We start from the raw sequence: 18,801 nt of genomic DNA on the forward strand, positions 1-18,801 counted from the left end.
TTTAACATTTTATTAGCTTGAGTTAATACTTAATATAGATCATGAGTGCAAGATAAACATATAACTGTTTAAACTCCTTTTTAACCGTATATTTTATTGAGTTTTATTAGCTATGTTTGAATGCTAATATTTTGAAAATTTATTGACAATCAATTGGACTAATTGTTCATTTTTATGACCATTAGAATCATTTAAGAAATCGTTAACGAAATAACGATGCACTAAACATGACCGTTTTTATGATTGAATAAAAAATATCGTGTAGCTACGTTTTTTTTTTAAATTTTAACCAACGCAATTCATTTAATTTATAGTAATTATGATACTGCATCGTGTTTAATGTACTTTTAAACATTTTACAATTATATTACAGTGTTTTATTTTATAGTCCATGTTTGTTAGGGCTTATATTTTTTATGTTTCCGATAGGTTTAATTTTTAAATTGCCAAGTCCGGTGTTTTTCGTTTGTAAATATAAACGGTCAACATTATATTAGTATTATTTATTAATATTTAGCTCAGTTTAATGACGGTTCGTTTTTGAATAAAAATAACATGTATGTATAGTGTATGTATGTTATATATTTATAGTATAGCACATTAGCATATTATATTTAATATTTACGCGTGTATATGTTTTACTCCAGTAAAGTAGGTTAAATATTAATTTACCGTATAGTTTTTTCGTCTAGTCAACGATTAGTTTAATTCTGTACTTATACTTATATCTAAATTGAGTGTTTAAACGGTGGACGAGGATGAAAAGTTGGCTGGTGTGTTGTACGATACGGTATGCGTAAGTTCTAATTATATACATATATATTCATTATACAAAAAATATAATAAAAACATCTCATAAAGTGAATATCAGAATTCTGTAGTTAACGACGTGACTGATGCTGATATGACTTTTGATGTATGATATTATAAAGTATGTAATATTTTGTAAATAAATATGATGTAAATGTGTTAGATAGGTAAACGTAATGCGCAATAAAATAATACTGCAGGTACGTCCTATTCAAATAATCAATATTTTATTATAAATATTAAAAAATGTATGTAAACACTAAACAGATGTAGTCTACGGCACTGATGTTATGCGAGTATAATACAGCGAAAACAGAAAAATAGAATAAGATTTACCTTTATTCAATTATTGATTATTATTGCCATTGTGTTGTTGAAAATCAAAAAATTCAAACAAATAAATGTAACGCACTAAAGCTATTAACATTAAAAAAAAAAATTAAATTGAATTAGATAAAATAAAAATTAAATTAGTTCAAATGTATCTACCTAATAGCTAATAGCAAGTATTATGAGCATTGTGAGCACATAACAATAGATTTAACATCTCTTGACAGACGACCATAAACAGTATAACAAATTAACAAATTTAGAAAAGAGTATAATAAGAAGAATAAGTATATATTTGCTAATATATGATGATCTATTTAGAGTTTATTCATAAGCCAATCTATAAGTATATCTTCTATGGAAGTATCAATCAAACAATATTTTCACAAAAGTATCTGTATTCTGCAGTATTTACCATTATAATATATAGTTATTGGTTATTGTTATTACTTACCAATTAATTTATTACATATCATATTATAATTATTATTCAAAATTATTTGGGAGTTGAATTTTTTTTTATTAAACGATTTGTTCAAGTAAAAACAATAAGCAAATGTGGTAAAGAAAAAGAAAAAAAGGAGAGCATAAATCACATATTGAAGAATTTTCCCATTTGAGAGGATCTTCAAGAAATATTTTTATTTTTATTATAATTATTAATTAGTATATACTATATAAATATATGTCGGTGTAGAGAATGTCGTTTTTTTGGACACACGGGAAATGTTCAGTACTTAAAAGTTAATTTTATTTAGATTTAATTCTCAATGTGGATCACATAATTCAAATTTATGTGTAAAGTTGTCATACCTTGCTCTGTAAAAGGTATTAAGTTGATTATTCAATTTCACCAATTGTGACATCGACCAAAACTTTTATCATTATTCCCTTATTTACATCATTTCGATTTGCTAAATGAGAAAGTAACTGAAAAGTAGTTTTATATTTTTATTTAAATTTACATTTTCTTCGTTAAGTTAATTTATCCCCATGAAAATAAACAGCTTCAGTGACATATTAATATTAATATAATACATTGATATTCGATAACGATTGGTAGCTAATCTTACAGATGTATAGATTACCCTGAGTTTTATTATATTATCGACGCCAAAGTGTTTCAAATCCGTTGTAAATTATTTTAATGTAATAAGTTAGTAAGTTGTAAGCTATAATAAAAGCATAATTATGTGGAGTATTGCTTACTTACTTTCTGTGATATTACAACGATTTACCAAACCACATAACATGTGTTGATTCCGGATCGAGATTGTATTAGTGTTTTTATTAAATGTATTATTATCATCGCGGATAGCGGTAGTCATTAGCGAATTTCAAAATTTTTATTAAATTAGGACAATTAGGTACGACATTGTACATAGAAAACCAACTTTACTCTGTGAGCATGCCAAGTTGCTAGTATCTACGTGCATTAATATAAAACGTGTCTAAAATTAAAATATTTATAACTTATTATGTTATAATATAATAAGCGTAGTCTTGAAATTATATGATCACTTTTATTTTTTATTTTATTACATATAATTGATTCTGGAAAAACTAATTTTTACTTTCATTGGATTTTAACCTTAAACTGAATCTTTATTTGATTTGTAAAGTAAGTACTGGGTATACCAGTAACATAATGTAATTTTATAAACATACTCATGACTCATTTAATTTAATCTAGATTATTTTAGATAGTTTCAAACCGTAAAATCAAATTATTATTCCATATTATAATTATTATTAATAATAACTACTTTTACTGTTATATTCGATTTGATTTGTTTCAAAATGCACCCATTTATATATTCACAAGTTTTTTTTTTATAGTTATAAACATCATTTGAAATCAGTGATACAGTAATATTAATAGGGGTTATAATAACGGCATTTAAGTATAATTTACAAGACTAAATTATTCTCTGGCCTCACATCGACGAATTATAATTAAATAGATTAAATAAAGATGACGTAAAGGATTTTCCATCGACATCATTGAGGAATATTTCTTTTCATATTGTCCTGAAAATAGACTGCGGGGATAGGAGGAGATCTATTCCTTTATCCCTTTAACCGTGAATCATGAGCCTGATAGGTGTATGCTCGTCGTTTTCTGGAGTGGCAATATACATATTTGGTATTCAAATTCATCATGAACTCTCGTCGGTTATTTGATATGCTATCACGTATAATATATTAATATCGTACAATATTATTATATTCATAATAGGTTATATTGTACAATATATTGAAGACGACAGTCTCTCTGTACACACGGAAAAATATATTATATGTGTATATATTTATGGCGTGTATGTTGCGCTTGTGTATATTTATGTATTTATTATTCGACGGTTCAACCACCTTTCGTTTCCGCTTTCACTTTTGCGTGCGTCCGTTTGGCGGTAGTGATGTGTAGTGGCGGTAGGTAGTGGTGTTGGCGGAAGCGGAGCCGAACATTTTAGACAACAGGGCGGAGGCGCTCTACCAGGTACGTGATATTTTAATGCGTATGTGTGGTATACGTATAACTGTATTGGTAAACTTAGGCAGCGGCGGCGGCGGTCGTCGTCATGGTTACGGCTCGAATCGAGTGGCAGATTTGCGATAGGTCCGGGACCGACGGCGGCGACGTCGGTGGCTGCTAAACCGACGTGCGGCTTGGTGGGTGGTGGGTGCCGAGAGGGATGAGACGCTCGCCGATGGGTGGTGGCGGGCCTGAGCGTCGGCGTATTGGACGAGGGGTGGTGGTGGTGATGGTGGTGATGGTGGTAGTGGCTGGTGGCGGCGACGGTGGTTCAAGTGTGCGCGCGAAATCGAAGCTCCACGAGCGCGAACTTCGACCCGACCGTCTGCGAAGGGCGGTGGCCTCTGCGGTAGTGCGTCTGGCCGTGAAAGGGTTGTGCTCGGCGCGGCCCGGGTTACTGAACTTGAAAATATAACGTGTGCGTTACCGCCGGCATTACGGACGCACAGTGCTATTATTAATGTAATAGAGCGTCGCGTCGCGTATTCCGCATGTACAGTATCCCAGTGTAATGTACCTATTATAATATCGGTACAGCGATGGGCATTATATTATATTATATACGCGCGTAATGTAATGTGATAAAAAAAATATTGTGTAGTCGCGAAGTGGTCCAAATTTTCACAACATCAATAGTGACAGCAGTGACACGTGCAATTATCGTACAGAGTAGAAATTATATATAATAATAATTGATACGATTTATAACAATTATCGCGATGCCGATTTCTCATCGTTCTTTTTCCGGTGGTACCGGAAGAGTACCAGAATAGTTATGATCGCCACCACCGCAGTGCTATTATATATTTTATGTGCGACCAATGTTGTACGACACCCTCTGAATTTTGTTTTCGTCTTCGTCGTCGTCATCGTAGTTTCGATACCGTTACCGTGGTAAGTTCATAACTTCGGTTTATTATGTTGTTATTATTTTTGTCCAAAAAGTCGATTATTACGTTAAATATTACATATAGTATGTGACTAATTTATAATTTTTAATTTTATAAAATATATTAATTCTGTTAAATAAAAACGATAAGTACTTAATGTATTAAAATACCGTGTAAAATAAATCGATACATTTTGAAAAATTATCAATATAATTACCATATAATTATAGTAAATTTAATAAATTATATATATTTTTGTACAGCCCCAATTTTTTTTCAATTGGCCACGTTTATGTATAAAAGTATAAAAAAGTATTGTGACTTTCAGCAGTCACTGATTTGATAAAGGAATTTCTCAAAAATTATGCATGACTAAATTTTCGAAATAGTTTAATAACGCTCATCACTTATGATGGTTACACTATACACTGCAGTTGCAGTGCTCAAATAGCTCAAAGTAAGACATTACGATGAGTAGTTTCAGAAATTCTTTCCCTTCACTATTTAATTTGTAAATCTTGGTTACGTCACTGCAAATCGAAAGTACGTCGTTTAAGTCAAAAGTCTTTGGAAATATCTAAACTTTTTAGCATGTTTTTTAATCGTCATTCCCATAATTTTTAACTAAAACGAATGGTAAGTACAATATTGCGTTACGCATGCGTTGAGTACACGAGGGTCGTGTCAACATATTATCGCACCCCCCGCACCGCATAAACTCAACAAAGTCTATAGTTTATCAATAATAATATGCACGTGTAATGTCTATACCTCACAACTACATAGCCGTTTTATGGTCGACCAATCGAAACCCCAACCATTATACCCCACTGTATAATATATAATATGTACGACCGTGTTCGGAAAATCACCCTCTATATGTTAAATGTGTATTATACGTATGTGTGTTGTAAACTTGTAACGGCAGAGTTAACCCCCCTTCCCCTCTCACTTTTGAAACTTTCCGACCGTGTACCATTCACACGCATGTGCAATAGGCGCATGTGCTTGCTCGTGATGCCGATGTTGGTACCGGTGACGGCGTCGGTCGTCGTGGCCCGCGAGGACGTATACGTCGTATAACTCAATATATTTTAATATTTAATTATTATAATATACTATTGTGGGTATTGTATATTGCAGACTGCAGTCGCTATTGCGTGCCGGGAACGTACGTTCTTTTCAATTCATTTCCTACGTCCATTCGGTCAATCTCATAAATTCAGTACACTGTATATGATAATAAATTATTATTATTAATAATGTTTAATAATATTATAATAAATATACACGGGATACACGATCAGAAATTACCACTGGTTTAACTACTATGCAGTACTTATTGACGGATAGAATATAATGTAGTGAGCGGTGGATTTCAAAATACTTAAACGTATGAAATGTGTTGTCGGGCCCATATGAATTAATTATCGTTTTTGAATTACACACAAATTTTGTATGGTTTCATATGACCATTTCCGGCACGTGTCCAAGTATTTTATTAGTGTAGATATAGTGTTTGCGTTTACACAGATGCGCTCAAATATTAACCAAAAGTTATAAATGTATGAATTTCTGTTCGCGATTTAATTTTTAGAATATATGATTTCCTATTTAATATATCGTATATTCGTATAGTTTATAATATTACGATGTAGTACAAATTATTTGTTGCTATATTCTGAATATCTCTAAATTTAGAGTGATCATCAGTTACAGCATTATAGGATTATATAACACGTTCTTTTGTGGTTTATTTGTTGCTTGAAGTTTTCATTAGTTTATTATAATTTCCTATACTGCTATTACTAGACTAGCGACTCAATAATCGTGTTAAGTATACATTAGCATCTAAAATATAGACAACTGTTAAAATTTTTTATAAAGGTCACTGGGTAATTTAAATAATAGAACCCTAGGAAAAAAAATAAAATACAAAATAATTAAAGTTATTCAATAGTATTATTTACTATTTAGGGATTTAATATCCGGATACATACTTAAATGTACTAGCAGTTAGCTGTAGGTTTATTGATGTATTCGTAATTCGTTTAAGTGTAACTAAATATTATTTTTACTAAATACGATAACTTTTGTACATGGAATTATAATTAAATATGATTTATACATTTAAATTTATTTGATAAATTATTTAAACTATATTATAATATTACACATATTTTAAATAAATAATAATTCATATCTACCTGATTACTTTGTTTATGGTTATAATTGATTAATTTTTAAAAGTGGACTCATACGTATTATTTGTTATAAGATATTTTTATTAATTAAAAATTGAAGATATCATGTTTTCCAGCTAGATCATAATAGTATAATAAACGATATTATACACATATTATTATAAAAAATATTTGTATACTTACATTTCATTCTAAATTTTCTTATTGACAGTGTATTACTGTATTCAGTAGCGTTCTCAGAAATTGCTATTGTAAGAAAGGTAATAGACAAATTATCTGAATTGTGAACCGCGAGGAGTAATGTAGGAAATGATAACGAATCGTAAAATTATTTGCATAAATTATCACGACAATACTTCAATAATTTACGTATTATTATTTATTTAGCACTAATAAAAGATGGTCATGGAGCGGGATTTATCCTCTCTCGTGAATACACCCATAACTGTATTATATAAGTGATGATGTTTGTATACAAAAAACATCATAAAATCCACCAGTTATATAAAAAAAATGTGCTATTAATTTAAATTTAAAATATTAAAACTATAATAATAATTTATTGGTAATACAATATTTCTTAGTAACTCTGGTATACAGTCCCGAATTTAGGACATCTTACTGTAAGAGTTAATATTGTACTTACAAGTTAACATACACTTAACACTGAATACATAATAATTTTATTTTTAATATTTTGCAAGTGTTGCATTAAGTCGAGTAGGATGAGGTTCATGTTACCTATACTAAGCGCATAAAAATGTACCTATGGTTTAACACCTTGATTTGACCTTCTTGTAGTGTATTTATTGGGAAGTATGATAAAAATAATTATTTGGTTTATACATATTAACAGTATTATAACATTCATTTATTATGAATATAGTAATAGGATACGAGTATCATGATTTATTCTGTTTATTCACTAAAAATTAAAATATCGTATATACATTATATATTTAATCCGATATTTCGATGGTTTGTAAATTTGTGCATTTAGTCAACATGAAAAATAAATTATGTATAAATTACAAATTAAAATTATTATTTTATTTTAGTATACGTAAATACACAATAGGACAGGCTCTTAATTATTATTTATAAATGAGGTACCCAATCCAAGAGGAAACAAACAAATTTAATTATAATCCTCATTGATGCACACAGCCTAGATATTAGTTTTTTTCCCACCTACTAATATTATAGTAGTACCATTGATTATAAATCAACTACTGTATTGTCTAGTGTCTGTACTTGTATTTATAATCAATGGTAGGAAACCGATTATTTATACAGTTACATAATAAGATATTCAGTTGAAACTACCAAATATTACTTTTATGTGTTAGACTTTGGTTGTTATTCATTACTAATTGTTATCTAACTTAAATTAATTTTTCTATATCATGATAGGTGTAGTTTGAATTACATACATTTCGTGTTTAAGCTTATTTTTAAATAATAATTATTATAGTTATTATTATTTATTATTATTGATAAACAATACATATTATATTATATCGTATCTGTAGAAATTTTTTAACAGGATTGCTATAGAGTATATTATGCGTAATTAATCGAGTTTCATTAGTATGTCAATATAATGTTCATTACCAATCAATTTTTTAACTGTTGTAGTTTTCAATAGAATATTTTTTCTTTCTTACAACTACGCACAACGACTATAGAACATAGAATATTGTAGTTTGTCATAAATGTTTTATAAACATTTCCTTTGTATAGTTTAATGCATTTAATATATATCAATAATATCAATTGTGTGTAATAAGTTTTAATAGTGTCAGCCATTAGTTTACTTGACTTTATTGGAGTTCAAGATTAGTTATACATTTTGCTGTTAAAAACTGGTTTTTTTTAGATTTTTTTCATTTTGGTTAATATAAATATATTTCACAATTTGTAAAACTAATTTTTACAATAAGCGAGAGTTTTATGGAATTATAGATGGTTCAGATAGTTTACGGGGATTGTGCCTTGAAGAATCTATTCAGTGGTGGAATTTCGCGACACGTGGCTGTAATTATTTATTAATCTAGCAAGTCACGATACCAATTCTTTAATATAGTTTTATATTGATTAATTGTTAATCGTTATAGTCGTTATAGAAATATTATTTGTTATTCTTCATCAAACTGAGATAAAAGTTTCGAAGTCGATTTATGGGGTGGATAATACCTACATTTTACGTTTGAGTATAAAAAATACAACGAATTAACTTAGATCTGTAAATAAAAAGTTATAACTTTGAAATATATAACTGTATTTTCTGATTTCTGATCTTGAATAAATTTTACTAAATACTTATTAATACATCATATAAAAAAAAATGTTTATTTATCTATTTAGTGAAAGTGATCAAAGTCAAGTATTATTTATGATTGATAAAGAAAAAACCTGTAACTTGTAAGTTTTTTAGCATTTTAGTGCATTATATTATTAGTTAGTTTTAAATCATATTTTATTGTCTTTAATATTTAACAGATATTTCTTTTGAATTATTTTATGATGAATTTAATTTTTAATAACTGTATTCATTCATACCTTAAGGGATATTATATTATGATAATGGTATTTTCAGTACTTTGCAATCAATTATTTGTAGTGTCTTTTTTAACAATAAAAATTATTTTTTGACATTTCATCAAATTATTATCTTTATTAGGTGCTTATATGTGAATATAGAAATGATATTGCTACATGATAAGTTAAAGTTGTTACTTGTTAATATTTAACTAGAGTATTGTTAAATATAATAAACATGTAATACATTGATATAGTAGTCAGTTAGTAACTGCTGGTTCTATAAAATCATTTATTTACTTTAAGTATTTACATAAAAGACTTGTGAGTTGTGACTTTATAAGTCATTAATGTAATAGCCTCTGTTATTATGAATATTATAATTAATAATTAATTAAGTAATATAGGTGAATGTATTTAGTATTTACTATAATATATTAAAATATTAAGTCGATAGTCCAATTTTTATTTTAGGTAATTCAGGTAGTTGAAATATTGAATCAAATTTAAATATTTAATCTAAATTGATTTAAATTAATAAAACAGTTGTAATAGAAATCAAGCGAAATTGTTTAGTTTCTGTCTTAGCCAATAGATAGTGCACTCTTGGTTTAAAATGTAAAATGTATGTACAATATTTATCTTCAAAAAATACATAATTATAATTAAAAAAATTATATTTCTTTTGAATTTCCGATAAGTTGTTAATAGCATGACAATATATGTATATAGTTTATTTTACGAAATGTAATTTTTAAACTGTATGTTATAAATTAATTAAATTAAATACTAAGTAGATACAATCAAGTAGAGACGTGTAATTAATTTTATTTTCAATGCATATATTATTATTATATTCTAATGTGAATACCTATTGGCTACTGTATTAACAATAATAAATAATAATAAACGATGCATATCGCTCGAATTATCTTGTCATATCAATAGTATTTTAAGTATACTTAGAGAGCCTATAGGCTCATCAATGTTTGTAATATTATATTATTATTTATTATTGTACGACGTAAAATTCAATACAAAAGCTTAGTATATATTGTCATCGGTCGACAATAGCGGCAGTTAATATTCCGTCTCATTTATATCATTCAATATAGGTGTTAAAATACTATAAACGTTTATAAAGTATGGGACAGGGTTAGATTTACTACACACATGCATTTTATTACTTCTGCAGTGTGTTGCGTAATATTGCGGTCGATTAAAAAGAGGGTTTTGACTACCAATTTCGGGTTTTCGCACTGGCGACGACGAGTGGTTGATGGATGCGATAGAGAGTGAAAGAGAGAGAGAGAGAGAGAGAGAGAGAGAGAGAGTGAGTGAGAGAGTGGAATAACATTACGCGTAGGGATTAAACGGCGCAACAGCGGCGGCGGTGGAGTCTCCTAGAAGTAAGTACGTATCAAGTATAATATGAGATATAACAGTTGCGTAACTGCAATCGCGTATAATATGCGCGCGCGCGCGCGCGCGCATACACACACACACACATACATGTAGTTTACTATTAGGTTTTTATCGTTCATTATCTATACAGCGACAGGTGATATTATGCATGTACGAAACGCGCGTACACACTCACACACATGTTCGCGGACGCGCGCGCGCGCGTGTGTATGTGTTGCGGGAAGGGGCCCGAGCACGACCGAGAAAGTTGGCGAGTCCTTGACGCGGTCAATCCACTCGGATGGCGAATGTAGGTCACGCGCGGTTCCCTCCGGCCGCCGCCCGACCATGGTTCGTCATTCGCCACCAATGTGCCGTGCATACGCGAGGTCGTCAACGTCGACTCGCGCGCGTGCGAGTACGTGCGCGTATATATTATAACGTACAATAATATATCGCACGGTGTGTTCGTGTGAGTGTGCATTTTACACTATAAACGAGTGTGTGTGTGTGTGCGATATTTGGTCGCGTAAATGTACGTCAAATGTTGCCAACAATGGCGGTACGATTGGTGGGTACAAAGGTCTCCTCCGACCGACGACGCACTGTGTGTTGTACCTTTATAGGTACATAATATGTATCCATCGTCGGCCGCGATGTTATATATATATATATATTGTTCTGATACAGTTGGCGCTCCGTCGGCTAGCTAAATGGCCGATGGAAAACGGTCCATAAAATAATATGTATAGTGTTCGGTATGATTTTCGCGTAGTGAGGAATGGCGAATGACTGACCGCGGTACTGGCCACATTTTTTAGTTGGGGGGGTGTGCGAGGGATAGTGGAGTAAAACGTCGAGAGTATATTTTATTCGCCTCAACCGCGGACGAAACAAAACGTTTATAGTACGTGTTAAAGGTGATAGTATGAGCTGAATTGTAATTTTTGGAAACAAATTGATATATAACATTAATATATACAATGAGGACGCGTTAGAATCATTTTTTAGCGAAGTGTGTTCATTATTCTGGTCCGATACCCATAGTCTTTCGGCCGGATATTTGACTGTTTTTTATACGTATAGCTTTTAAATAATTTCGGTACGACATGACGTTCGGGTTATCGCGGTTTCTGCAATTAAAAACAAAATTTCGGACTTTGGAAAGTGGTGATTTCTGCAGCAGGATTAATTTGAACGTTAATATTTATTAAAAATATTAAACTGTATAGTGTATAACAGTTGCTAGAGTTTAATTAAAATTTTATCTTTATTATAGGTAGGTACACATTTGTACTAAAAAATTGTTTTATCGGTATAACGAAAGACTTCGTAGAGTTGAGTCGATTATCAATTGACCTTGCGAATGAAGTAGGACATAAGAAATAAACATGATTTTCTCGAGTCCCATTCATTACTTCGTTCTTCTATTATAGACATTTATTTGATCGTCATTTTCCAAAATTTTCAGCAAATGATAAATATTTGCGGAAACACAAAGTTTAATATTTATAATTAGTGCATGTACATTAGAGGTTTGTTTTATATTGTAACCGTTTTAATGAAAAAAATGTGATAACGTAAATAATTATGTTATTGTTGATAATTCGAGTGCAAAAAATTAGAGAATTATTATTATGTGAAAAAAAGAGAAAGCTCAGAATATGTAATAGACTGAGAGTGACGCTTTCCGTAAACGGTTGGTTTAATGCCACTGTCAACAAACCGGTTCGACGTTCGCTTTTGTTTGTCAAGGACATAAGACAATAAAGTGTGCTTAATATAATTTATAAATATGAATTTGTGTGTGGGTGACTATTTTGAAAAAGATAATTGTTTGCCAATTTCGTTAGTTTATTGAATTATATACTTGAAAAATGTTGTAGAACTATGACAACTGACAAGTCGTTCAAATGTAATTTAATTTTAAAAATTATCCATTGTCATCAACGTATATTTTATAGCAGCAAATTTGTAGCGAAGTCTATATTCTGACATTATGTGTATATACAAGGATGTACTGATATATAATCATAAAATAAACAATATAATATTAAGACACTGTTTACTATTTCTTGCTATTCTTGGACGGTATTAATTTGTATTATGCACTAAATAAATGAAATTATGAAGAAAAAAAGATATTCTTTGAGCAGTGTGTGCTAGTGTGCAGGTGGTAGGGAAACGCAGTTAAATGCATTGTCGTGTTAAATTTGGACAACATTAATAGGTATTATGAAAACAATAAGGGTATTTGAAGTTTTTGTAGATTATAGTCTACAGACTATAATCTAATAAAACGATACAAAAATAACTTTTGGGATCAAAATGTTGTGTAACGATAACTTTACTAATTGATAGTTTAGTCTGATTGTTCTGAAATCTAGAATTGTTTTGCATAAATTATTTTGACTAACGAATAGAATTTTTAATTTTTCGATTGGTGAATAATTATTGACATAATATTGTGTTAGGTATTAAAAATAAAGTTGATATAATAATGCGATTAAGCGTGATTTCATAACTCTGAATATTATTCACTTAACAAAGCCTACACATGTATATTTAAATACTTAAAGTGTATAGGGTAAACTGAGTAAGAAAAAAAAAACCAGATCTATTAGTTTTGAAACTCATCATTTGTAAAAAAAATAAGCTAGAACAGTTTTGTTGTAATTTTATTTATTTATTATTATCTTCTACTAATTGACACAACCTGTGTTTTATCTGATAATATTGACTGATATCCATTATGAAAACACCCTGTATAGAAAGTATAATTTTGATAAATTGATGTTTATTTTTACGATTCTGATTTCAATACAAATTGTGAATGATCGATATTTATTTTTTAACAAATGGAGTATATGGTTTTTGATTGTGAATAATGATTATTTTTCTAAATGAGTTATATTATAATAAAATACCATAACCTAGAACGCCTAATATATGTATACGTTTATTTAGACAATGGTACCTTATATGATATTATATCGTAACTATATAACCGATTTTTGTAGTTTCCTACATCGATCTCAATGTGGTCTCAAAAACACGAGAGCCTTACATGTTATTATTATGTTGTTGTCATAGATGTCTGTATATTTTTATCATATTATTTGATATTAAAAAAGTATATAGATACAATTAAAACCGGCTATATGTAATATATTATATACTAATATACACTTTATAGTATACACAGTATTGCTGTATAGCTGTAACGACGGGTCTTTGGGTCGTGGTGAGAGTAGTGGTGGGCGCGGGGTAGTGGATTTCGGACGAGCGGTAATGCAAACTTCAGAATATAGAAAGTGAAATCTGCAGGTGTATCGGTTCGTCGACCTCAGCGCACCGAGACCCCTGCCGACCGCGAACTCGTGCAAGAACTATAATATATATATATATATATATAATATCACGCGTTACATAAAACTCGATTGTATAAAATAAAAAGGAAGAACGTTGCGGGCTACGTAAGAATAAAAAATATGAAATAAATAAAAATCAACATCATCAAGGTTTTATACGCGTGTACACGCATTATCGTAGGTATATTTGATATTATACCTATATCTACTAATAACAGTACGGTGACGCTGACGATTACATAAATAATGTCAAGCGAGTACGAAATTGACAATCTGGGTGGTTCATCTCCGCTGTAGTTGGTAAATGTCTGAATTTTTAAAATTTTCACTTATATGGCTATACATATATCATAAATTATAATATATTATTGACTTTATTGTAGGTATATCTATACTCAACGCTTGGAATAACATTTCGTATTGCATTAGTCCTGTATATATTCTTCTTTTTCTTAATGTCTTCTTGAAGATTAAATTACTAAACACCCACTTTGGTTTAAAATTATTATTTATGATTTTTAAATAAATTTAAATTTTACAACGGAACAATAAATCAATTATGTATTTTTACGTAAACTGTTTGGGAAAATCGACCCAAAATTTGGTCTATTTGAGCAAAAGATATAGAAATACGATCTTGGGTTGCAAAAAAAATAACTGAAAAAAATAGATAGTTAATTAAAGAAAAAACCTTAAAAACTGTGATAATAATGATGAGGGTTATTTTAAAAAGAAGGGTTATTTTGTCAATGCGCATTCGTCGACTCGCGTGCGAGTGTGTGCATACAGCATATACTTAGTGCAAACTGCTTTATAATATACAATATACGTGCAGCGACGATTTTTCTCAACGAACATCCATGGAAATTAATTTTTTTTTTATAAAAGTACTTGTTTCTCATAACAATCGCTGTAAATTAATAACGGCGTCTATTGTATATGTCTGATCGCATATATATACACCAGCTCTTCACCACGCACGCGCTTATAATGTATATCTATGAAAACTGCAGTATGCGGCATTCAAATTTTAATCTTTAGAAACAATATCATTTAATCGCGAATTCGTGGAGTTTTGCAATTTTCCTCGGGTGTATTACCGAATTTCAAGTGTTTGATTCTGGTATTCATTGCTGCAACGCGGACCCTTTCATCAAAGAACCCTCTTCGTGAACACCATGGGTGAGGATACAAAGGTCTCTTGTTCATCAAGGATGCACTCTTAACAGTCTGCAGGCTTTTAAATTTAAGCTCAACATATACCTACGTATGTTATATACGTGTTTGAGTATACATATATATATATTTTTCATGGTTTCTCAGATTAGAGATGTAGATTTCAGACATTTTTAATTATTGCGAAGTTTATTATTATTTTTTTAAAACCGTGACTAAAACAAGGGTATGTAATTTAAAATGGCGTATTTTAATAATGATATTCTTTTTGTTTTTAAGAATTTAAGTTACATATTTCATATCACGGCTTACATTTTTCTATAATTTGTGGTTTGATTTGTGGTGGACGTTTTAAATAACGAACAGTTTAATATTTTTAGAAGTAAAGCAGCATATAAAAGGAAAAACGTAATGTGAGCCATGAATCGATTATTGTATCTACTAACTATACGATATATAGGGACTATTTATATAGTTAGTGATAGATAGTTTGCATGACTGCATATTATATACCGGAGACGTATATAAAATGTTTATGTTTGTAATTACAAACATATATAACCATAATGTATGGTCTTATAAGATGGTATAGTCAAGGGTGATTGGGTCTCCTAGTATTATAGGTGTACTTCAGAATACGTTTGTATATTACTTAGTGATTGATCATTCGGCTATAACACTGCATTAATTTAGCAATGTAGGATGGTATAAACGATTATAAAAGCCATGTAATGTTGCGTGTGAGCTACATCAAATATAGTTAAAGAAATAAGGTGTTACTGGTGTTAACGAGTAATTCACAACGACAGACTCAGGAAATATCATGGTCTTGCACCATAGTTGTTTGAAAATTTTTTAACTTTTGGGATGTCTTATGATATTGGTATAGATATTTGATTACAAAAACCCCACGATCGCCAATCGTGAGTTCATTATGTTTTTATACGCTTATCAGTGTTTCTTATCAGTTTTAAGTATTCCCTCAGACATTCATAAGCTATATCCTATGCAGATCTGTATTCACAAGGGCCTCTCTAAAGTCTTCACGTGTAATATAAACGCGTATCGCTCGATTTGCGTTTTAAGTTCTGCGTCGATAACGGTTTATTGTGTATAGTTTAAATTTTAATTCACGTACTTGCTATCTAAGTATTCTTATATTCATATTATTCAATATTCTTGGTTTATATGTATGTGAACGTACTACATAAGACCTATCATCGAAACTCATTCGTCTTACGCCCCTTCTAAAATATACATAATTATCTACTTATAAAATTGCATATACCTACACTGGATGTAAAAATTATGCATTTTTATAAAATAAATTGTAATAGTTTATAATATAATATGTGTACACTGTTAAAAATTTGCGGCTGTTGTCGGGGAGTACAAAGACTGCACTGCAGACAAGTATCTATATATAGTATATATTATATTATACAGCGTATATAACACAATTTGTTGCGTAAAAACAAAATGTGATTTAGTTATATAGCACGTGCATTTGCGAAACGACGTGTAAAAACACAGCGCACTGTATATAATAGTACGTTTGATAAGCGATGTAGAAACATAATAATAATAATAATAAATATTATACGCGGATGACTATTATTATTAATCAGCGTGCATATTATATTATTATGTTGTGCGTTGCCCAGCGCGTTTAAGCCCGAACGGTCTGACCGGTGTCAAGAGTTTGATGACCCGAATAGTACGCGTACAGCCGTGGTGTGTGTATATAAATATATATATTATCCTACGAACGGCTGCAGTGATGGCGGTGTACCGTAGTCGTCATCGGGTGAAAGCGACGGGCTTGCACATTTCGCGCGCACATAATGCCAACGATATACAATTACGCAATGTTGTTCTTTTTTCCGTTTTTTTCTTTCTCTTCTTCTTCTTCTTCTTCTTCTTCTTCTAAGTTTTCTATCTCCGTCTTTATCATATCTCTCACATACACACACTCTCTCTATCTCTCTCTCTTTCTTTACCAGTGTGCATAAGATGTCTCTCCCGTCTCGTGACGATTGCTGCCATTATTTTTCTATTCGTTTCTTTTACAAAAATAAACGACGCCTCCGACATTTCGTTAAAATCTGGTCGACAGCGTGTCCGTCCAAACGGCATCTCGGCCGCCGACAATAATTGTTTATAGGTTCACTTGTCGCCGCAACCGTCGCCCGCGCTGCTTCTCCGCCGCGGCGTCCGTACGTTGACCCGAACTCAGGCCCGTTATATTCGTGCATTTTTTACACAGTTTCCATTGTTCGTGCCAACGTTGCTGCTGACGGATTGTTGTGCGGGCGGGAGAAAGAGTTCAAGTGAGTGACCGAGACACGCGCACACATACACACACACACACACACACACACATGCATACATATTTACAGAATGTGTGCAAGATCCAGCGACAGAGGGAGAGAGACTGAGAGCCAGCTGTAGTGGGCGGTGTGGTGCAGATTGTATACGTCGATATAATATCATATAATAATATGTACATATTATATAAATATTGTTTGTGTTTTTGCGATGTAAATTTATTCGTCCTAATGTAAAAACGATAAACAATAATATAGTACAGGGTGTCTTCGCGTACCGTGCCGGTCCTCGTTCCTACCCATTGGCTCACTATAAGTATATTGGTATATTCTCATCTATATAGGTATACACTCACTATAGTATATATACTATAATGATTGCAGCTTTCTCTAATGGTGTAATGATCATGTTTAAATCATTTAAAAAAAGCTACCGATGAGGAATTGAGGACTAACATGACGGACACCCTGTATAGTATTAACCGTTGTCGCGTATAGCTATGGCAGTCTTTATTATTACGTCATAATCGTTAATTTTTTTTAGAAAATCAGCGGTTATGTTATATATACACGGCGGTCGGGCAATTGCCTGTATTTATTACACTATACGTCTATACTTATTCTTAAAAGTACCTATCGAATTTCAATTTTTTTTCTCATCTATACGATGGTTTTTGTGTAGGTACTTAATTTAATATTGTGTAGTTTGCCATAATATGTCATGTCATGTCAACGTTTTAAAACCCAAACCACGAAGATATCAATCATTAATTTATTAAGAATCCTAACTTAAATATGTTTATACAATTTTAATTTATACTGTGTTATATTGAGGATATTATTTTGTTTATTAAAATGAAAAATTTTTACGCGACTTAAGTCACGAGTAATATGCTTAAGAAAAAATCTACTATAACTATAACATTCTTATATTATAAATTAGTAATTACGTGTATAATGCTATGTTTGGCATTGGATACTGACATAGTAAAACACAAGAAGGACACTCCCATTGAAATTAACTAAGAATTCTCGATGTAGGAAGGCGCTCCGTGTAGGCATTTATACTACACTGCCGTCTTATTTGACTTTGAATACAATACATTTAAATATAAAATAATATTATTATTCCACGAATATATATATATATATAAAAAAAAAAAACTGAAGAAAGTCTTTAATTCAAAATCAGTGAAAAAATTCCTAAGCCCA

At 30.7% G+C, this 18,801-nt stretch overlaps 1 protein-coding gene across 2 annotated transcripts in view; it reads left to right on the forward strand.

The window, feature by feature from the left end:
- LOC113550895 (hormone receptor 4) overlaps positions 1-18,801 on the forward strand; it is a 76,666-nt gene that overhangs the window by 18,279 nt on the left and 39,586 nt on the right. The gene's annotated exons all lie outside the window — the stretch shown is intronic.

The sequence above is a fragment of the Rhopalosiphum maidis genome, chromosome 2 (assembly GCF_003676215.2).
Source record: "Rhopalosiphum maidis isolate BTI-1 chromosome 2, ASM367621v3, whole genome shotgun sequence".
NCBI lineage: Eukaryota > Metazoa > Arthropoda > Insecta > Hemiptera > Aphididae > Rhopalosiphum > Rhopalosiphum maidis.